Source organism: Giraffa tippelskirchi, chromosome 6 (genome assembly GCF_054371585.1).
Source record: "Giraffa tippelskirchi isolate mGirTip1 chromosome 6, T2T-mGirTip1v1.2.pri, whole genome shotgun sequence".
Lineage (NCBI taxonomy): Eukaryota > Metazoa > Chordata > Mammalia > Artiodactyla > Giraffidae > Giraffa > Giraffa tippelskirchi.
Genome location: NC_137280.1, coordinates 3,591,624 through 3,614,915, shown reverse-complemented (window position 1 = coordinate 3,614,915; position 23,292 = coordinate 3,591,624). Strand labels below are relative to the sequence as shown.

The following is a 23,292-nucleotide window of genomic DNA, read 5'->3' as shown; positions in this document are numbered from 1 at the left end:
CCAGTGTCTGAGGACAGCCTTGCTTTCCTAGGCTATGCCAAATGTGCAATGAGCCTCGTTTCACAAGACCGCGTGCCATCAGCTCCGTCCTGTCAGGGACTCCAAATGGTGGCCCTCACTTGCTTCTGCCAGTCTCAGCTGCAGCTACGGTTATGGCTCTATTTAAACTGCCATCAGAAGCCATTTAAAACCATGAAAAAAATAAGGCCTGTTTTTCTTAGAGTACGTCATCTAAAGAAATTTGAAAAATTCCTAATATTACAGATTTGCCTGATTTTTAAATAATTCCCCAACCACTCTAAAAGGATCTATTAGAACATTTAACTCTTTATATACTTAAAAAGTATCCTATCCTGTCTTTAATGCATATAGAAACTTAGAATGAAGCTCTTCCCTGATATGAAATAAAATATTACTATCTATCCTTCCAATAAATTTATTCATAATTTTCTTGTTGCAAAAATAATGTTTCTCATGCCAGGCTATAATTGAAGGGAAAAGTGAAGAAATTCATGGATATGGAAGGAAAATAAAATAAGCCTGAATTGTATGAACAGGCAAAGCATGAACCTTAGAGTTTGGCACATTTTCTGGACGTGGACAATGATATTAGCTCCAGTGGGTCCAGTGCTCATTGCAAGTGAGAGACATTTCACTGCAGGGTGCACAGCATTAAAAAAAAGCCACTCAGAAGAAGTACAACTGTTCCTAGAACTGAACACTGAACAAAAATTCTCCTGTAGTCCACAAAGAGAAGTGACTGTAATGGAGAGAGCAGTGTAGCCAAACAATCTTGAAAATTACATAAAGTTCCCAGAATGGTCTTAAACTCTCAGTAGATGACTTATAGTATAGTTTTCCATGTTTAAATCAGTTCCATATTGAGAAATATCCTTTGAATGTTGACCACTATTCTGGAGTGGCACATTTGAAAGCCGTTCATTCTAGGTTTTACTATTCATGAATTTATTTATTGAGCAAATGTTCGAGAATCCACTATTTGCCCAATAGTTCCAGGCTTGGAGAAATACTAGTAAACAACATAAACAATATCTCAGGTTTCCTGTGGTTTTTATTCTAGTTGAGAAGGGTAAAAAGAGAGTTGGCATAAGTGTACACAGAGAGGAAACAGATAATACAAGAGTAAAGGAATAATTGAACATAATAATTTTAGATCTGTACTATGGAATAAGATAGCCACTAATTAAAGGTCTGTCTAGTCAAGACTATGGTTTTCTAGTAGTCATGTATGGATGTGAGGGTTGGACTATAAAGAAAGCTGAGCTCCGAAGAATTGATGCTTTTGAACTGTGGTGTTGGAGAAGACTCTTGAGAGTCCCTTGAACTGCAAGGAGATCCAACCAGTCCATCCTAAAGGAGATCTGTCCTGGCTGTTCGTTGGAAGGACTGATATTGAAGCTGAAACTCCAATACTTTGGCCACCTCATGCGACGAACTGACTCATTTGAAAAGACCCTGATGCTGGGAAAGATTGAGGGCAGGAGGAGAAGGGGATGACAGAGGATGAGATGGCTGGATGGTATCATCGACTAGATGGACATGGGTTTGGGTGGACTCAGGGAGTTGGTGATGGACAGGGAGGCCTGGCGTGCTGTGGTTCATGGGGTCGCAAAGAGTCAGATATGACTGAGTGATTGAACTGAACTGAACTGAATTAAAGCTGGCCATTGAGCACTTGAAATATCGCTAGTATGACTGAGAAACTGAACTATGAATTTCATCTGGTTTTAACCAATTTAAAATTTTAAAGTTACGTGTGGCTGGTGGTTACCATGTGGCCAGCACGATTCTGGACAGTGCCAAGCACAATAAAAAACTAAAATATGGTGAAGGGAGATATAAGGCAAGGAGATTATATTTGAGCTTAATTTTTAATAATGTTAAGAAATGTTATTCAAACACCTGGTATATGATGGTCCTGAAAAAGGAAAGAATAAATGCAAAAGCTATGAAGCAGAGAGCTTGAAACAAGGACCATGTGACTAAAAGCTTAACAGCAAAGGCAACCGTGGGAGAATGAGGCTTAGAGGACAAGTTATCATTGCATATTTGTAACACTGGATTTAGTGGCAAAACTAAGAGGTTCTCTACAAGAAAACAAGAATTATCTGAGTTCTATACTGATTGCAATCTTCTGAGGCCCATAACAGATTCCTATCCAAACAAACAGGGCCAAGTAAAATTTGAAAAGCATCATAAAAAGATGTTCTTTTGGGCTTTCTCAACAAGTAAAATACTTTTGATTAGAGGTAGAAAACTCATGTTTTGAGCCTGTCTCCTTATGAGAAATATTATATTTTCTGTATTCTTAAGCTAGGTCTGTAATTTTTAGGGAAAGAACTGTTGACTCTCAAAAGTGGAAGAAAAAAAAAACACTCTGAATCTAAGCAATGAGGCCTATCCTAGTAAAGTCAATAAAGGTAAACAATGGGAAGGACAGGAATTTACATGACTGAGTGGTACGTAGAGTGAGTTAGAGACAGGACATTGTCACAGGGCTCCTCATTTAGCTTCATCGTCAACTGTGCTCTGTAGAAGGGAAATCAGACACAAGCTTGTAGTATAGATTTCTAGGCAGTTGACTTTGGAATGTAAACTAGAGGAAAGATGCTTTTCCTTAGTCAACCAGAATCTGGGAAACTACAGTCCCACTCACTAAATTCATACCACAAGTGATTACAGCAGATTCTCACCAACAAAACTACGGGTTCACCCCATGCTCCCTAGATGATGTATTATGTTTCAGTGTAGCAAGACAATATCATGTTGATGATAGACTTTTCTTTTAATAAAAGTTCACCATCTTCTGAATGTAATCACTTCTGATTTTTTATATGTGATTTTTCTAAACTGACCAAGACTTATTATATGTGCCATTTGTTCCTGACTCAATACATTTAATGAATCAGAAATCAGAGGGGTTAAGTCTACATTTTGTGGACATAGATAAACATTGTTCTTTTGTTTTGTCTTTAACAACTCATTGAAGAGAGACAAGAGGGAAACTTCTCTCTCAAGACAAGTGAGTTTGATTTGTTTTGTTTTGTTACTAAGTTCCTTGGGTAGACAAAGCCAAATACTTTCGTTCCACAAATCAAACCAGATTGGAGGATAGTTATACCAGGTTAAAATGACAGTGAAAGGTCCATGTTTTGCTTGGACCATGGTATCAGCGAAAGGACCGTAGAGAGTAAAAAGGAGATAATTAAAATGTATTCTAGGAGGTCGGCATCCAGGTTGAAAACACTGTAAAAAGCTGCTTCTACATTTATCCCATATGTCACCATTAATCAATGTTAGATTATTTAAATATAAATCTAAAAAGAAACTATCTACTGTGATTATTGCCTTAAACTCTAGAAGAATTACATAAAAATAATTCTCTTGCCTCAAAATGTCAATGCCCTCACTGTACTGAGAGTCAATGCAGAAATAATTAATACTGCAAAAGTGTGGATAGCGTAAGTCAAAGATTGCCCGTGTACAAGCAGATGCCCAAGCAAACAGTATGGAAGTTAACAAGTAGAATGTAGGTGTCAAAATAAAAGCATATTCAGCTTGACAGGAACCAAATGCAATCAGGAAATGAGATTTCCCCCATATGAATACCAGAGAGCATATTAGCAGCTCCATTGAGATAGACAAAAATAAACCACAAAATTCAGCTTTCCTTCCGCCAAGTTTTTGATGATCAAATATATAAATGACTTTAAATATTGATTCTGGTGAGCTAAATGGCCAAAATCTATTTTTTTTACACAAGGATAAAGTATGGAGAGCTAGCCTTTCTTGTAAAATTCTTTAAAAAAATACTATTGAGGTGAACTTGTTGTTCAGTCACTCAGTTGTGTCTGACTCTTTGCGGCCCCATGGACTGCAGCACACCAGGCCTCCTGTCCACCATCTCTCAGAGCTTGCTCAAACTCATATCCATTGATTCAGTGATGCCATCCAACCATCTTGTCCTCTGTTGTCCCCTTCTCCTCCTGCCTTCAATCTTTCGCAGCATCAGGATCTTTTTTAAAGAGTCAGCTCTTCGCATCAAGTGGCCAAAGTATCAGAGCTTCAGTTTCAACATCAGTCCTTCCAATCAATATTCAGGGTTGATGTCCTTCAGGATTGACTGGTTTGATCTCCTTGCCATCTGAGGGATTCTCAAGAGTCTTCTCCAACACCATAGTGAATTGAGGTGAGTACTCTAGGGGATTATCTGTATCTGAAAACATGCAGCCATTGACTTTTCCAAAGATAGCTATCACAACTCCAATTCCCACATAAGCCATTTGACTCAGTTCTAGAAAGTCAAGGTCATCAGACCCAAACTGCAACATGTCTTAATTTTTTTCTAGAAATGAAGGTGTCTGAAAGCTTTCTAGACCAATCTACCTATTGGGGAGGAGACCATTGTTGACCCAGCCAGGTAAGGAAGATAAAGAAAACCTCCATGGACTACTATTAGAGAAATGGGGGTAGACAATCAGTGGTCATTTCAAAGTCAAGTTAGAAGACTTTATGGTTCTTCTAATGGTTCTTCAGTTTCAGTTTCAGTTCAGTCGCTCAGTCCTTCTTTGCAACCTCATGAACCACAGCATGCCAGGCCTCCCTGTCCATCACCAACTCCTGGAGTCTACCCAAACTCATGTCCATTAAGTCAGTGATGCCATCCAGCCATCTCATCCTCTGTCGTCCCCTTCTCCTCCTGCCCCCAATCCTACCCAGCATCAGGGTCTTTTCCAATGAGTCAACTCTTCACATGAGGTGGCCAAAGTATTGGAGTTTCAGCTTCAACATCAGTCCTTCCAATGAACACTCAGGACTGATCTCCTTTAGGATGGACTGGTTGGATCTCCTTGCAGTCCAAGGCATTCTCAAGAGTCTTCTCCAACACCACAGTTCAAAATATTAAGGGTTCTTAATATTTTTCTGTTTTAGTTATTATTAAGATACATGTATTATTTTTCCTATTAGTCTGGGAACTTTCTAAAGATAAACTCTGCTTTTAATTTATGTTAATAGTACCCATCATGCTTTAAACAGGTGTTTCAATTATAAGAAGAACATTAATATTAAAAGACACCTCTGGCCCTCTACTTTTATATGTCATTTCACTGATATTCATGAAAGACCGATCAAACTGAAAAAATGTAGTTAGCTGTCCCATATTAGCACATAAAAGTAAGGTATGAATTATCTATTTAAAAGTGTAAATTCAGAAGGAAGGGAAAATGGAGTTATTAATTGCTGGGCATGAAGTTTCAGTAAGGTAAGGTAAATAAGCTCACAGATTTGCTGTAAAACATTATATCTATAGTCAACAATAATGTATTGTTCTCTTGCTGCTGCTGCTGCTGCTAAGTTGCTTCAGTCGTGTCCGACTCTGTGCGACCCCATAGACGGCAGCCCACCAGGCTCCGCCGTCCCTGGGATTCTCCAGGCAAGAATACTGGAGTGGGTTACCATTTCCTTCTCCAGTGCATGAAAGGGAAAAGTGAAAGTGAAGTCGCTCAGTCGTGTCCGACTCTTAGCGACCTCATGGACTGCAGCCCACCAGGCTCCTCCGTCCATGGCATTGTCCAGGCAAGAGTACTGGAGTGGGGCGCCAAATTGTTCTCTTAAACTCTGTTAAAAGGACAAATCTCATATTAAGTGTTCGGACCACAATTTTTTAAAAGGTATTAATTCATAGTTAGGCTTTAGATAATTTTCCTGGCAATGAATAAAATGAAAACCAAAAGAAGTAAATTAACCGCAGATAAATGGAGTCTAAAGCAGCTGTGATTAAGCTTCCGTAAAATATTTAAGAGTATTTCTGTCTTCCTCTCCCTTTCTGGAAACTTTGTTCCTTAGCTCAGGAAGGTAGTACAGTCTGTTTTTATGCCTAAGTGGTGTGAAATAAAAGGACCACTGATATATTTTTAGAGAAAACACCCAGGGACCTTCTATAAAATTTAATTGTCTAGGTTTACTTCTGGATCTTAGCTCAGCTTCCAGGTCACCCTTCCTTCCCTCTGGCTCATCTCTGAATCCAGAGAATGGGCTCTGGGGATGCGTCTTTGCTGCCATTATCCAGGCATACTTGTATCAGAGTCCTTCTCAGCTCTCAGATCCTCTTATGAAATTCACTAGGGAGACACCAGCAGGCAGAGGTAACAGGGAAATAGGTATGAGTTTAAAATCACAAACTCAGAGACATTTAAAAGGTGAAAATCCTTAAATACCTGGACATCATTATCAATATTCTTCACAAAAAATTAAGTCAAGATGGCTCTTTAGTAACATGCTCCTTCATTGATAGTTTGGTTACTAGCTTTTTGTGCCTTTGATCTTTTTTTAATAGGATCAAACCTTGTATGATCCTTCTATTTCATTTCTCATACTTGTGAATGTCCTCTCCTTTGCTGTTTTGTTTTGAATCAGACTATCTAAGAATAATGGGCGCTGGATCAAGCCTTGTATGATCCTTCTATTTCATTTCTCATACTTGTGAATGTCCTCTCCTTTGCCGTTTTGTTTTGAATCAGACTATCTAAGAATAATGGGCGCTGGATCAAACCTTGTATGATCCTTCTATTTCATTTCTCATACTTGTGAATGTCCTCTCCTTTGCCGTTTTGTTTTGAATCAGACTATCTAAGAAAAACGGGCGCTGGATCAAGCCTTGTGTAGTGCTTTCATCTCCCTTTCTCCGGTTGTAGACCCTTTCCCTTCCCAGATGCCTCCTGTATTTTCTGGCGAATCTGACCCTGAAAGTATTAAAAGAAAAGAATATGACAGGCACCCAGACCTGTAAGGCTCAAAAAAAGTGAGATGACACTTCAAGATGACATTTTAACAAAATGCCCTTCTGTTTTACACACGAAAGTCACTGTCTTTTCCTTATAAGCAAGACATTATTTGAGAAAGCCACATTGGCTACAGCACCAAGAGAAGCTAAAATCCTGTAAGACATGGAAGGTAGAAGACCTACAAAAAGGAGATTCAAGAACTGCCAAATGTTGCAGGAGGGGCTATTAAATGAACACTTAAATAGCTTTGATTATTTTATGAACTTCACAACACAAACATGTAATTTCCCACGATTCATATAATACAGCCTGTACCTATTTACCATAATGTTTTGTATAACTTTAAGAAATCATTATGACTTGCAAGACTATAATCATGACTGAATCATCCAGAAAATATGGAAGCTATGCACTTGATTACAGAATATTATGCTTAACAGGTCAGGACATGTCTAATATTTATTCCCACATTGTCATGGATATAAGAAAATAAGACAATGATAAACTGGTTGACTTTTTTTCTGCATAGCTTAGTAATAGCAAAATGCACTTCACTGACAAAAATTTAGGGGAAAAAATCGTGTGCATAGGCTTTTCAGGTAAGGTTTTCTTATTCAGAAGGCCTTTCTTCATCTCTGCCATGGACTCTTAACTATGAGCACAGTTATTGACTTTAGTATGCCTAATGAAGACACAGCTTTATGGGGATTTCTGAGGATGCTTGAAGAAATATGTGGAGTCCAATTTCAAAGGGTCTATAATCTATCAAAAATAGCTACTACTTTAAAATGTAAATTTGGGTTTTTGTGGATAGAGGAGCCTGGTGGGCTAAAGTTCTTAGCTTCACAGAGTCGGACACTAATGAAGCAACTTAGCATGCACGCACACATCCAAATGTATGAGGACGATAGAAGGATTTAACTCTGGGACTCCAGAGTCACCCATATCCTAAGTGTATAGGATAAGATGAACACTCCTGTTTCTGTGATGTCAAACACACGTGCTCTGGGCTACTGCTTTAATAGTTAAGATCACAGATAGTTGTTATAAGTGAAATATCCCTGAAATTACAATGATGAATATTATGGTGACTAGCTACTTGAATTATTTCTTAAAGTATTATTGATACAAGATCAGTTTCTGCAGAGATGTTTTGATGAGCATAAATATCATCCTACACATCAGGATGTTACAATGTCTTATGTACATTTTCAGTAAATGGAATAAATCTGCACAACTCTTTCTGTTTATAGAGTGCTGCTGCTGCTAAGTCACTTCAGTCGCGTCCAACTCTTTGCGACCCCAAGAACTATTCCTCTCTCCATGGGATTCTCGAGGTAAGAGTACTGGAGTGGGCTGCCATTTCCTCCTCCAGGGGATCTTCCCGACCCAGGGACGGGACCTGTATCTCTGGTGTCTCCTGCATTGACAGGTGGGTTCTTTACCACCAATGCCACCTGGGAAACCCATAGAGAAAGTATATTAAATTCCACCAAAAAAAAAAATCTAGCTTAAAATATCAGCATCTCGTCATCATTTTTAAGATAAAATACTATCCATTGTGCATAGCATACAATGCCCTCCATGGCCTTCTCACCAGACTCAATTCATAAATCTTGCCCAGATGTATATAACAGGAGCCTGGTGGGCTACAGTCTATGGGGTCGCAAAGATTCGGACACGAGTGAGTGACTAACACACACACACACACACACACACCAGTTTAGTTTACAGAAATTCTTGAAATCCCTCAAAAATGCCACCATATCTGTACCTCTGCACATTCTATTTTCCTTGCAATAAATGTTCAAATTCCTGGTTACTGCTCACCGTATTGATTTCATGACTCATGACTTGGTCAACAATGACAATTTGAAAAAAAAAAAACAAAAACACAAGACTGAAGGAAAGAGTATGAGAAAGGAAGTGAGAGGTAGAACTTCGTGAAATTCAGAATTTAACTGCTGGGCTGGGGAAGAGGAACCTTCCAGAAGAGGCAAAATCCAGATACTCAGAGACAAATATAGGTATACTGTGCAGGAGGCAAAGGGAAGAGTATTTGGAAGAGAAGCTGTTGTTTTTACTCATCACTTACAATATGCAGGTGTGCATGCTAAGTCACTTCAGTCATATCTGACTCTTTGTGACCCTATAGACTGTAAACTCACCAGGCTCCTCTGTCCACGAGATTCTCCAGGCAAGAATGCTGGAATGGAATGCCATGCCCTCTGCCCGGGGAACTTTCCAACCCAGGGATCAAACCCACATCTCTTATGTCTCCTGCATTGGTAGGCGGGTTCTCTTACCTCAGTGCCACCTGGGAAGCCCCACTTACAACATAGTAGCTGAAAAATAACCACTTGATGAGGGCACCATATGGTATTCTGCCAGTTGTCAGTGGATGATAACTTTGGATAGTTCTAGTTCTCAGGACCAATAAACATGTCACATGAGCCATATTATGCAGGCATCTTTATATCTTTGCACTACTATTTCCTTAGCATATATTTGTATAAAATTATCAAAATGGGGATGTAAATAACATGACATTTAAATCGTAGAATATACAGCCAAACCGCCTTCCAGAAAGACTAAAAACTGTACTGTTGTAAACAGAAGATTAAAGTGTTTATGTCTTTATGGACTCAAACTACTGAGCCTAATACTTTTTATTTATCTTTATAATCACATAAGTAGAAATATTAGTATTTCATCATGCTTTTAATTTGCATTTCTGTTATCCCAGTAAGGTTTTGCATTTTTTTCACATATTTATTACCATTTGCATTGATGAATTTAATATCCATATTTTTGCTAAATTTTTGATATCAATTTTATTTATGATTTTTAAGTTCTTTATGTATTCATGATAATATATTATTTTTATGATTTACCAGTTTGTGCATTTAAAATGTCTTGAAGGGATTTATCCAGTATGGTTTCCAATGAGGAAGAGACTTTTCTGAAAACAGAAAGACCCATGTCTGCATCTAAAGGCATCAAATCATTCTACATTCTCACTATACAAAACAAAAGGTAATTCCACAACATGGTTGTCATTTAAAATCCAAGAAACTTATGGTAAATTAAATTTCTATGAGGATAAAGAAGTTCTAATAGAATCTGCTTATTTAATAACAGGTAACAGTGATGTATATTGCATTAGTAAAAGAAAATACTTTTATTACAACAGACACAAAAATCACACAAAGAACATTAACCTTAAAACCCTATGGAAAAAAAGGCAATAAATGAAGCGAACAAAAGTGCAAAAGTTCATGGCTTAAGGCATTACCTTTCAAGTACACATTTGCCAAGGCAAGACTTTTGTATATACAAATATCACACTCCAAAGTGACTGCTGTTGACAGGTGAAATTTAAGCTCACAAAGGACAAAGGTAATGCAGTAGGTAGTAATTATTTGAAGTATAATGTCTGTCAGATTAGTGTAGACTTAATGAATGATGTTCATTGTGCATTAACACCGTATGACAACTTCATGAAGAGTTCTTTAAAAGCTTCACATTTAAGAAAACCTGAGGTAGCTTGGTTTTGAAAGAAGTCATTCTGAAAGCTGACGAATTCCTCGGTCTAGGTAGAGAGTGCGCTAACCCTGACCTTCTCTGCGGTGGTTCAGGGTTTGTCGTGGCCCGTGCCTGCTAACCCTGACCTTCTCTGCGGTGGTTCAGGGTTTGTCGTGGCCCGTGCCTGCTAACCCTGACCTTCTCTGCGGTTGTTCAGGGTTTGTCGTGGCCCGTGCCTGCTTTGGCGTAACAGCTCCTGTTGCGCTGGAGTGACAGTGAACACAACCGTGATGATTCCCAATAATTAACGTTACTGTGAAAGTTCTAAATGAAAGAAACTCAAATATCAATTAAAATAGCAACCAAAGCCCATCAATTCTTTCAGTGTAAAAGTTTTGGTCCTTTTAAAGCAAACTCTAATATCTTTTTGGCAAACTCTATAATCCTTTCTGAATTAACTTACCCCAGTGGCATTAAACAAACTATTTATAGTATATGCTCTTCTGATCCTTTTTCGTTCTACTCTCAAAACATAACCTATACTAACAATAAAACAAAAACAAAGCAAAACAAAAAATACTTTATCACGACATCCCAAATAAGTTGCTATTCCATACTCTCCCCAATTAATGGACTTCTACTGCTTTAAAACCTCCAAAGAGGAATCCTTTTATTCTGATATGTATTATGATACACCTCACTACCTAGAATGTCTTAGCCCATTCTTCACCTGGAAAATTCTAATTAAACTAAAATTCATTCACTAATACCTAATCATCTCTAGAGGTTTCTTACCCCTCCCCTATAAACTGCATTAATGACCCCATTCCTATGACAAATCTAAACAACAAATTATTAAGCAGAGACTTCACTTTGCTGACAAAGATCCATCTAGTCAAAGCTATGATTTTTCCAGTAGTCATGGACAGGTATGACAGTTAGACTGTAAAGAAGACTTGAGTGCCAAAGAATTGATGTTTTAGAACTGTAGTGCTGGAGAAGACTTTTGAGAATCCATTGGACAGCAAGGAAATCAAACCAGTCAATCCTAAAGGAAATCAACCTGAATATTCATTGGAAGGACTGATGCTGAACTGAAGCTGCAACGCCTTGGCCACCTGGTGTGAAGAACTGACTTATTGGAAAAGGCCCTGATGCTGGGAAAGATTGAAGGTGGGAGGAGAAGGGGTGACAGAGGATGAGATGGTCGGATGGCATCATCAACTCAATGGAGATGTATTTGAGCAAACTCCAGGAGATGGTAAAAGACAGGGAAGCATGGCCTGCTGCAGCCCATGGGGTTGCAAAGTCAAACACAACTTAACGACTGAACAACAATTCCTAAGTTGACACTGTATCTTAACTCCTGTCCTCTGCCTCTCCTTATCACAAGGACTAGCTTAAAATCTCCAGGGTAAAGATTATATTCCATTTATTTTTAAATTACCAGGATCTAGCTTATGATCTAGCAATGTCAAAGGATGCTCAAACTACCACCCAATTGCACTCATCTCACATGCTAGTAAAGTCATGCTCAAAATTCTCCAAGCCAGGCTTCAGCAATACATGAACCGTGAACTTCCAGATGTTCAAGCTGGTTTTAGAAAAGGCAGAGGAACCAGAGATCAAATTGCCAACATCTGATGGATCATCGAAAAAGCACGAGAGTTCCAGAAAAACATCTACTTCTGCTCTATTGACTATGCCAAAGCCTTTGACTGTGTGGATCACAATAAACTGTGGAAAATTCTGAAAGAGATGGGAATACCAGACCATCTGACCTGTCTCTTGAGAAACCTGTATGCAGGTCAGGAAGCAACAGTTAGAACTGGACATGGAACAACAGACTGGTTCCAAATAGGAAAAGGAGTACATCAAGGCTGTATATTTACTTATACAGGCTTGTATACAGCCTATTTACTTATACAGGCTTATACAGCCTTGTATACAAGGCTGTATATATGTACATCAACCCTGCTTATTTAACTTATATGCAGAGTACATCATGAGAAACGCTGGGCTGGAAGAAGCACAAGCTGGAATCAAGATTGTGGGGGGAAATATCAATAACCTCAGGTACACAGATGACACCACCCTTATGGCAGAAAGTGAAGAAGAACTAAAGAGCCTCTTGATGAAGGTGAAAGAGGAGAGTGAAAAAGTTGGCTTAAAGCTCAACATTCAGAAAACAAAGATCATGGCATCCGGTCCCATCACTTCATGGCAAATAGATGGAGAAACAGTGGAAACAGTGGTAGATTTATTTTCTTGGGCTCGAAAAATCACTGCAGATGGTGACTGCAGCCATGAAATAAAAAGATGCTTACTCCTTGGAAGAAAAGTTATGGCCAACCTAGAGGGCATATTAAAAAGCAGAGACGTTACTTTGCCAACAAAGGTCTGCCTAGTCAAAGCAATGGTTTTTCCAGTTGTCATGTATGGATGTGAGAGTTGGACTATAAAGAAAGCTGAGCGCAGAACAGTTGATGCTTTTGAACTGTGGTGTTGGAGAAGACTCTTAAGAGTCCCTTGGACTACAAGGAGATCCAACCAGTCCATCCTAAAGGAAAACAGTCCTGAATGTTCATTGGAAGGGCTGATGCTGAAGCTGAAACTCCAATACTTTGGCCACCTGATGTGAAGCGCTGACTCATTGGAAAAGACCCTGATGTTGGGAAAGATTGCAGGTCGGAGGAGAAGGGGATGACAGAGGATGAGATGGTTGGATGGCATCACTGACGCGATGGACATGAGTTTGAGTAAACTCCGGGAGTTGGTGATGGACAGGGAGGTCTGGTGTGCTTCAGTCCATGGGGTCACAAAGAGTCAGACACAACTGAGCAACTGAACTGTACTGAACTGAGCTTATGATGAGAGCTCCAAAAAGTTGTTTCTGAAGTAAGACCAGAGAAGTCTTACTTATACAGAAGGTGGAGACTGCTAGTTGCCTCTCAATCACCATTAACATCCTTAGTAGAAGAGTTTGTATTTTAAACAAGCTTATGGCTGCCTTAAAAAAAAAAAAATGACCATTTTTTTCTTTCATGGAAAGGCATTTTACTTTAAATATAGCAGTGTTTACATGTCAATCTCAAATTTCCAATCTATTGCTCCGCCCACCCTAACCCCTCTGGTAACCATAAATTCACTAAGTCTGTGAGTCTGTGTCTGTTTTGAAAATAGATTCATTTGAGTCATTTTTTTAGATTCCACATCTAAGTATATATTTGAAAATGACCATATTTAAAGCCTCCATGGCAACCAGTTCTACCCAGTGGGATTAGCACAGAACTAATGTATGCAAATTCGAGGTCATGCCCTTAAAGGGAAAAGACGTACTTTTATGTGAGAAAAAACTTATGTTTTAAAATCACTCTCATTTCAGTGTCTATCATACACTGATTACATTTTTGTCTTAATTATATAAAAAACTTAACAATTATAATTTTTATAATTATAAATTATTAAAAAATTGATACACAATGTCAATATTCTGATCTTAAAACATGTTGCTATAGAATATGAAAATATTTAGGTACTAGGTGGGTATAAAATTTTTAAAAATACCTTTTGCTATTATAATATTATTTTTAAAATAAAATTAACTAAATGTTTAAGGCATAAACTAGAGAATTAAAATTTTCAACTGTCTATTGCAGCAATTATTTCACTCAGGATAGGAAAAGTTAAGGAATTGGCTTAAGTATAAAAAGAAAACATTCTAATTTTATCTCTTATAAAAAGAATGAACTGTCCAATTAGGATAGTAAGTGGCTATTAACAGAGAAGTAATCAGAAAGGCTAGAATCTGATACAGTTTAAAAAGGACCATGAGATTATCTTAAGTAGTATATCAAGGATTAGAGTCATAAAGAGAGTTTTCACTGAAATCCAGGTGCTGTAATCTATGCATCATATATGGTACTATAACATATGCAATCGTATGCTGCTGCAGCTAAGTCGCTTCAGTCGTGTCCGACTCTGTGCGACCCCAGAGATGGCAGCCCACCAGGCTCCCCCATCCCTGGGATTCTCCAGGCAAGAACACTGGAGTGGGTTGCTATTTCCTTCTCTAATGCAGGAAAGTGAAAAGTGAAAGTGAAGTCGCTCAGTTGTGTTCGACTCCTAGCGACCCCATGGACTGCAGCCCACCAGGCCCCTCCGTCCATGGGATTTTCCAGGCAAGAGTACTGGAGTGGGGTGCCATTGCCTTTTCCCATGTATGTATATTAAATTGTAAATATGAAATAAACCTAGTAGTTTGTAATAAGTGTTAATTACTTATTGTTTTTAAATAATACAAACAAAATGTTTTTACTCGTTTGATTTTTCCCCAAGAGACACAAACCAAAAGTCACCTGCTGCCCACACAGAATGGCAGCAGCAGAGTATAACTTTCGCAGGCGAAGAAGCAGGCCATCTTGAGATACTAACTGGGAAGCTTAAAACAAATTGTCTTCACCTCCAGCAGAGGAATAGAGGTGCATAAATGTTGGAGAATATATAACAGGGTTAAATTCAGGTTCAGATTTGCCAACTGTCAGTTCAAAGTTTGTTAGCTGTGAACTTGAAGGTGGAGTACTGCTGAACGATGAGGCTTTTCAAGCCTTGGTATAACCACTGGTGGCTGAAGTAAAGGCATGTCAAATGCCAGGGAAGCTGAGGAGATCAGCAAACTATGAGTTTAGGATATTTCATCAGTTATGAAGTCACTGCAGAGGCTGTCAGAGAACAATACAATTATAGGAACTTATCCAGGAAAGTGGAAATCTAAAATTCCGTGAAGAAGACTGACTAGGATATCAAGACTGAAATATCAAAAGAATCACTTGTTCATTAAACATACATGCAGCTTGATGATAGTGAAATAATGAAGGTGGTATTCAGGGCTGAGTGGTGAGGTGCTCTTTCCCCATAACAGTGAATCTTAGACCTGAACTTGGTGATCTCCACTGAAGATTCTGCAGAAATGTGGGCAGAGGAATATGAAGGGAAATGGCACTCTTTTTCCACTAGTACAACAATCCTTATGTGACAATGGGAAAGGCAATGTGAAGTCTAGGCATCGATGAATTACGTACATAGTTTTATTGAAGCTTCCTAGAATTAAGTGTACCAGAGCAAGTAACAACTCAGTAGGTAAAGAGCCCGCATGGTATATTTAGGACCAGCAGCAGCCTGAGGAGAGCATGGTGGTACAGGTCATGTGGGAGGCGCATGTCACTGACAGAATTATGAATTTAACACCTTCAGAATCCCAGGTAGGCAATTAAGGGCTACAACCCATTTCTAATGCAGGAATCAACATTCATGCATCCGTGACGTAGAAAGAAAGCACGACGCAAGAAAGCGTGACTAGCTCTACGATAGTCAAACTGAGTCCAGTGAAAACAACAGCATGACACCAGTCACCAGGAGTTAATTGTAAGTCAAATCCTCACTGACATGCGCGTGGGTGTGTTTGGTCGTCCAGTCATGTCAGACTCTGCAGTCTCACGGAATGCACTCCACCTGGTTCCTCTGTCCCTGGGATGTTTCAGGCAAGAATACTGGAGTGGGTTGCCATTTGCTACTCCAGGGGATCTTCCCTCCACAGGGATCGAACCCGCATCTCTTGCATTTGCAGGCAGATTCTTTACCTCTAGTGCTACCAGAGACGCCTCGCTGATAAGCATAATACTGAAAAATACAAAGACTTGAAAGGTTTCAAAAGGAATACAATCGTCACAATGAAACTGCACAGGTTTGGTCCTTAATATACTGAGAAAACTTGATGACGTTACCTTTAAATGAGGAAGCTGAGTCTTGGAGTGATTAAGAGAGGTCAGGGGTGAATGGCCCTAAACTAGACCAGCGGTCAAAGCGCGTCTTGTGTGACGTGCAGACTGTGAACGATGTTATCCACAGTCACAGGCAGGCAGGCAGGCAGGCAGGAAGCAGGGTGGAGTGAGGGAGGGAGAGAAGGAAGGAAGGAGAAAGGGAGGAAGGGGGAGAAAGAGGGAAATCAGCCATGGGTCAACTAAAAAACCTGACTGATTCAAGAGTAAAACAACCAAGATATTCAATAGTCAAATAGTCAAATAACCAATTGACTTAGTTTGAATAGTGCAAATCACCAACACACGAATCTTAAAACATCTAGTGAAATAGAGACCCTTTAATTCTTCAAAATATGTATTCAGTAGATAAAGTATCATCATTCACAACCCACACACTGTCACAAACACAGATGTCAAAATGCACTGCAGCACAGCTCTATGGTTTCACATATTCTATTAAGTACGTTATGTGATGCAATTATGTAACAGAGGAGACTGAAAAATATCGAAAAAGATGATTCCGTAACTGCTACAGTGTCATTCCAAGCTCTTATAACACACTCCCGTATTCCAACCCTGTGATCACCAGAATAATTAGCACTGAGTCATGCCGTAGCGCTCATCTGCTTTAAGATGGCATGTTTAAAATTTTAACTGACGAAACGCGCGATGATGAATGGTGGAAATCAGAATACAAGAGAAGCTTCCTTTCCTGGTAAGTCCCTGGAATGTACTGTGAGTGGTCATGTAGGCAGTCCTTGATTTTCTTAATTCAGTTTATTTGAAGATATTTAATTTAGAACTACATTTCAAGTGCCTTTACCTACTATTGTACTGGTCTACCAACTGAACACTGTGCACTAAATTGCAAAGAGGAAAGCAGACTTCTTTTTGGAAGAGCTCAGCCCTAGGCCAAGAAATGGAATGACTTTCTGTTTGTTAAGGGACATATATGGAGATCAAACGGAAGCATTATTCAAAGATCCAAAGACAGTCTTTTTCAGAAACCTAGGTCATCTAAAATACTCTATCAAACAATTTTAAATTTAAAGGAACAAGAAAATGGAAGTGCTTTTTATAGCTAGCTTGTTAGATTTAGGCCAAATTTATGATACAACAGAGTTATTTTATTTATGTGCTATCTGAATGCCATTCTGCATTCCTTTGTAAAAAATAGATTTAATTTTCTATGCAATATATTTATCATACATTTATGAGCTTTTCCTAAAACCTGAGGCATGTTTTACTATTTTAAGCAATTATGAAGGACTGCAACTCCTCCAACATTCATTAAAACAATTTCTATTTGCACAACCCAAGCTGTAAGAAACAGAGATGAGTAAGTTATGACCCTTGCCCTTAAGAATCATGTAAAGTACTTCAGTTCATCTTTGCTTGGTGGAAAATTATATGACAATTTAGGAGGAAAAAATATGGTTTCCTTATTCTAATCATCTCCTCTAGCTTCTACACCAGTCGTGGTCCCATAAGCCAAGAACAGTTGATACTTCCAAATTCTATGTGCAGACCAAGTTACTAACTTTACTGTAATAATAGCATTTTCACTCATTTAAATCACATTAAGTGATGGAGGCAGTGTACTTTATTCAGGCATCGTGGCAGCTCTAAACTGATCTGCAGAGTAAAACAAGCCTTATAGCAGAGGGGGAGGAAGGTCTGAGATCCAAGAGGGGGCTGGAGTTCGAGAGCCTGGAGACTGGTTAGGGAAAGGGCATGGGAGCAACAGGAGGAAGAGTGCCGGGAATCGGTCGCCCTATACGATGCTTACTGATGAATGAAGCCAACTAGATGTGAGGCATCTGGCTCAGCTTCATAAAAGACAGTCTTAACACCATATTTATAGAATCAAAAAAGTCAGGTTCTGGTGAAGGTAGGGTTTCTGTCTTTGAGTCTTGGCTCTGTTACTGACAAGCTACTAAACTTCTTTGTACTCTCTTTTCCCCTGATAAACTTCCTCCTTCTGATGTCTACTTTGTCTGAAATTAAAAGAGGCACATCGGCTTTCTTTGGAACATGGTATATTTTCCTCCATTCCTTTACATCTAGGTCTGTGTCTTGAAGCCCTTTCAGCTAAAATCAGCTCATAACTATACTAGAGCCCTGTTAGCATGGTGGTAATATGCAGAGAAGGGGGAGAGTTCTGTAATCTTATGACTAAATATCAGTCACGACCGACTCTGTGTGACCCCTGGACTGTAGCCTACCAGGCTTCTCTGTCCATGGGATTCTCCAGGCAAGAATATCGGAGTGGGTCACCATGCCCTCCTCCAGGGGATCTTCCTGACCCAGGGATCAGACCACGTCTCTTACATCTGCACTGGCAAGTGAGTTCTTTACCACTAGCACCACCGAGGAAGGCTATGTAAATCAGCTAGTAAAGAATCTTCCTTAAATGCCAGAGACCTGGGTTCGATCCCTGGGTTGGGAAGATTCCCTGGAGAAGGGAAATGCTACCCACTCCAGTATTCCAGCCTGGAGAATTCCATGGACTGTATAGTCCATGGGGTCGCAAAGAGTCGGGCACGACTGAGTGACTTTCACTTTCATACATATATATATATATATATATATATATATATGTATGTATGTTTATATATAGTATAAACAGGGGCTAGGCCGGGCCGGGGGCCGGGGGCCAGGGGCAAGGCCGACAGGGGCAAGGCCGGGCCGGGGGGCCGGGGGCCGGGGGCGGCGGCCGACAGGGCCTAGGCCGGGCCAGGGGCTGGGGGCCGGCGGCGGCGGCGAGAGGAATTACCCAAGGCCCAAGGTAAGAGAAACCCAAGTAAGACGGTAAGTGTTGCAATAGGGCATCAGAGGACAGACACACTGAAACTAAAATTACAGAAAACTAGCTAATCTGATCACACGGACCACAGTCTTGTCTATCTCAATGAAACTAAGCCATGCTGTGTGGGGCCGCCCAAGCCGGACGGGTCATGGTGGAGAGGTCTGACAGAATGTGGTCCACTGGAGAAGGGCACGGCAAACCACTTCAGTATTCTTGCCTTGAGAACCCCATGAAAAGTATGAAAAAGCAAAAAGATAGGACACTGAAAGATGAACTCCCCAGGTCAGTAGGTGCCCAATATGCTAATGGAGATCAGTGGAGAATTAACTCCAGAAAGAATGATGGGATGGAGCCAAAGCAAAAACGATACCCAACTGTGGATGTGACTGGTGATAGACGCAAAGTCCGATGCTGTAAAGAGCAATATTGCATAGGAACCTGGAATGTTAGGTCCATGAATCAAGGCAAATTGGAAGTGGTCAAACAGGAGATGGCAAGAGTGAACGTCAACATTCTAGGAATCAGCGAACTAAGAGGGACTGGAATGGGTGAATTTAACTCAGATGACCATTATATCTACTACTGTGGGCAAGAATCCCTTAGAAGAAATGGAGTAGCCATCATGGTCAACAAAAGAGTCCAAAATGCAGTACTTGGATGCAATCTCAAAAACGACAGAATGATCTCTGTTCGCTTCCAAGGCAAACCATTCAATATCATGGTAATCCAAGTCTATGCCCCGACCAGTAACGCCGAAGAAGCTGAAGTTGAACGGTTCTATGAAGACCTACAAGATCTTCTAGAACTAACACCCAAAAAAGATGTCCTTTTCATTATAGGGGACTGGAATGCAAAAGTAGGAAGTCAAGAAACACATGGCGTAACAGGCAAGTTTGGCCTTGGAGTACAGAATGAAGCAGGGCAAAGGCTAACAGAGTTTTGCCACAAGAACGCACTGGTAATAGCAAACACACTATTCCAACAACACAAGAGAAGACTCTACACGTGGACATCACCAGATGGTCAACACCGAAATCAGATTGATTATATTCTTTGCAGCCAAAGATGGAGAAGCTCTATACAGTCAGCAAAAACAAGACCGGGAGCAGACTGTGGCTCAGATCATGAACTGCTTATTGCCAAATTCAGACTTAAATTGAAGAAAGTAGGGAAAACCACTAGACCATTTAGGTATGACCTAGATCAAATCCCTTATGAGTATACAGTGGAAGTGACAAATAAATTTAAGGGACTAGACCTGATAGACAGAGTGCCTGATGAACTATGCACAGAGGTTCGTGACATCGTACAGGAGACAGGGATCAAGAAAATCCCCATAGAAAAGAAATGCAAAAAAGCAAAATGGCTGTCTGAGGAGGCCTTACAGATAGCTGGGAAGAGAAGAGAAGCGAAAAGCAAAGGAGAAAAGGAAAGATATTCCCATCTGAATGCAGAGTTCCAAAGAATAGCAAGGAGAGATAAGAAAGCCTTCCTCAGTGATCAGTGCAAAGAAATAGAGGAAAACAACAGATTGGGAAAGACTAGAGATCTCTTCAAGAAAATTAGAGATACCAAAGGAACATTTCATGCAAAGATAGGCTCGATAAAGGACAGAAATGGTATGGACCTAACAGAAGCAGAAGATATTAAGAAGAGGTGGCAAGAATACACAGAAGAACTGTACAAAAAAGATCTTCACAACCCAGATAATCACGATGGTGTGATCACTCACCTAGAGCCAGACATCCTGGAATGTGAAGTCAAGTGGGCCTTAGAAAGCATCACTATGAACAAAGCTAGTGGAGGTGATGGAATTCCAGTTGAGCTATTTCAAATCCTCAAAGGTGATGCTGTGAAAGTGCTGCACTCATTATGCCAGCAAATTTGGAAAACTCAGCAGTGGCCACAGGACTGGAAAAGGTCAGTTTTCGTTCCAATCCCAAAGAAAGGCAATGCCAAAGAATGCTCAAACTACCGCACAATTACATTCATCTCACATGCTAGTAAAGTAATGCTCAAAATTCTCCAAGCCAGGCTTCAGCAATACGTGAACTGTGAACTTCCAGATGTTCAAGCTGGTTTTAGAAAAGGCAGAGGAACCAGAGATCAAATTGCCAATATGAGCTGGATCATCGAAAAAGCAAGAGAGTTCCAGAAAAACATCTATTTCTGCTTTATTGACTATGACTGTGTGGATCACAATAAACTGTGGAAAATTCTGAAAGAGATGGGAATACCAGACCATCTGACCTGTCTCTTGAGAAACCTGTATGCAGGTCAGGAAGCAACAGTTAGAACTGGACATGGAACAACAGACTGGTTCCAAAGACGAAAAGGAGTACGTCAAGGCTGTATATTGTCACCCTGCTTATTTAACTTATATGCAGAGAACATCATGAGAAACGCTGGGCTGGAGGAAGCACAAGCTGGAATCAAGATTGCCGGGAGAAATATCAATAACCTCAGACATGTGGATGACACCACCCTTATGGCAGAAAGTGAAGAAGAACTAAAGACCCTCTTGATGAAGGTGAAAGAGGAGAGTGAAAAAGTTGGCTTAAAGCTCAACGTTCAGAAAACTAAGATCATGGCATCTGGTCTCATCACTTCATGGCAAATAGATGGGGAAACAGTGGAAACAGTGTCAGACTTTATTTTTTTGGGCTCCAGAATCACTGCTGATGGTGACTGCAGCCATGAAATTAAAAGACGCTTACTCCTTGGAAAGAAGGTTATGGCCAACCTAGATAGCATATTTAAAAGCAGAGACATTACTTTGCCAACTAAAGTCCATCTAGTCAAGGCTATGGTTTTTCCAGTGGTCATGTATGGATGTGAGAGTTGGACGGTGAAGAAAGCTGAGCACCGAAGAATTGATGCTTTTGAACTGTGGTGTTGGAGAAGACTCTTGAGAGTCCCTTGGACTGCAAGAAGATCCAATCAATCCATCCTAAAAGAGATCAATCCTGGGTGTTCATTGGAAGGTCTGATGTTGAAGCTGAAACTCCAATACTTTGGCCACCTCATGCGAAGGGTTGACTCATTGGAAAAGACCCTGATGCTGGGAAGGATTGGGGACAAGAGGAGAAGGGGACGACAGAGGATGAGATGGTTGGATGGCATCACCGACTCGATGGACATGGGTTTGGGTGGACTCCGGGAGTTGGTGATGGACAGCGAGGCCTGGCGTGCTGCACTTCATGGGGTCGCAAAGAGTCGGACACGACTGAGTGACTGAGCTGAACTGATATATAGTATATGTATTATATATGTATATAATTGTATATGTGTTATATATGTATTACATATTATATATATATATGTATATATGTATACATGCATTATAAAGTTGACCCTTGAACAAGAAACATTTGAAATGCATGTGTCTATTTATACCCGAATTGTTTTCAACAAATATGTATTACAGTACAACACAATCCATAGTTGGTTGAATCCAGCAGATTTAGAGGACTGACTAAAATTATAGGAGGATTTTCTCCTGCAGGAAGGGCTTCCCTTGTAGCTCAGTCAGTAAAGAATTTGCCTGCAGTACAGGAGACCCAGGTTCGATCCCTGGTTTGGGAAGATCCCCTGGAGAAGGAAATGGCAACCCACTCCAGTATCCTTGCCAGGAAAATCTCATGGACAGAGGAGCCTGGTGGGCTGCAGTCCATGAGGTTGCAAAGTGTCAGACATGACTAAGTGACTAACACTTACTTACTTACTTTCTCCTGCAGGAGGTAGAGCTGATGCCCCTAAGCCCTGCCTTACGCAAAGGTCAACTGTAATTACATGTTGAATACAATTTTATCACAGTGATACAAACTGAGAATGAGAAACAGGTTTGTTTGTTTTGTCTGTGTGTATATACACATGTATACACACACACACATATATATATTTTTATATATATACACACACACACACATAGGCCATACATGTGTAGGTATATATGCTATACATACATACATGGAGAGACAGAGAGAGAGGAGTGGATAGGGAATTGGCAACTTGAATAGATAAGGAAAATTTCAAGCTTAGAAAGTCCCTGGTGCTAGAAAATATCAAGGGCAGAAGAAGAGGGAGTCGGAAAATGAGATGGCTGGACAGCATCCCTGATGCAATGAACATGAACTTGGACAAACTCTGGGAGATGGTGAGGGACAGGGAGGCCTCATGTGCTGTGGTCCATGGGGTCGCAAAGAGTCGGACACAACTGTGTGACTGAACAAGAACAATAACAACAACAGAATGCCCACTATGTACCTATCTATAGTTTCATATCAGTCTACATTAGATAACACACATTATCATTTGGTATTATGCCCTTCAC

At 40.0% G+C, this 23,292-nt stretch overlaps 1 long non-coding RNA gene across 1 annotated transcript in view; it reads left to right on the top strand.

Annotated features, from left to right (window-relative positions):
- Positions 1–22,784, top strand: part of LOC145511430 (uncharacterized) — a 34,019-nt gene extending 11,235 nt beyond the window's left edge. The window contains exons 4-6 of the long non-coding RNA XR_014057849.1: positions 4,371–4,441; positions 8,060–8,143; positions 22,697–22,784. This is a non-coding gene — a long non-coding RNA (uncharacterized LOC145511430). The remainder of the gene's footprint in view (positions 1–4,370; positions 4,442–8,059; positions 8,144–22,696) is intronic.
- Positions 22,785–23,292: the final 508 nt, after the last annotated feature.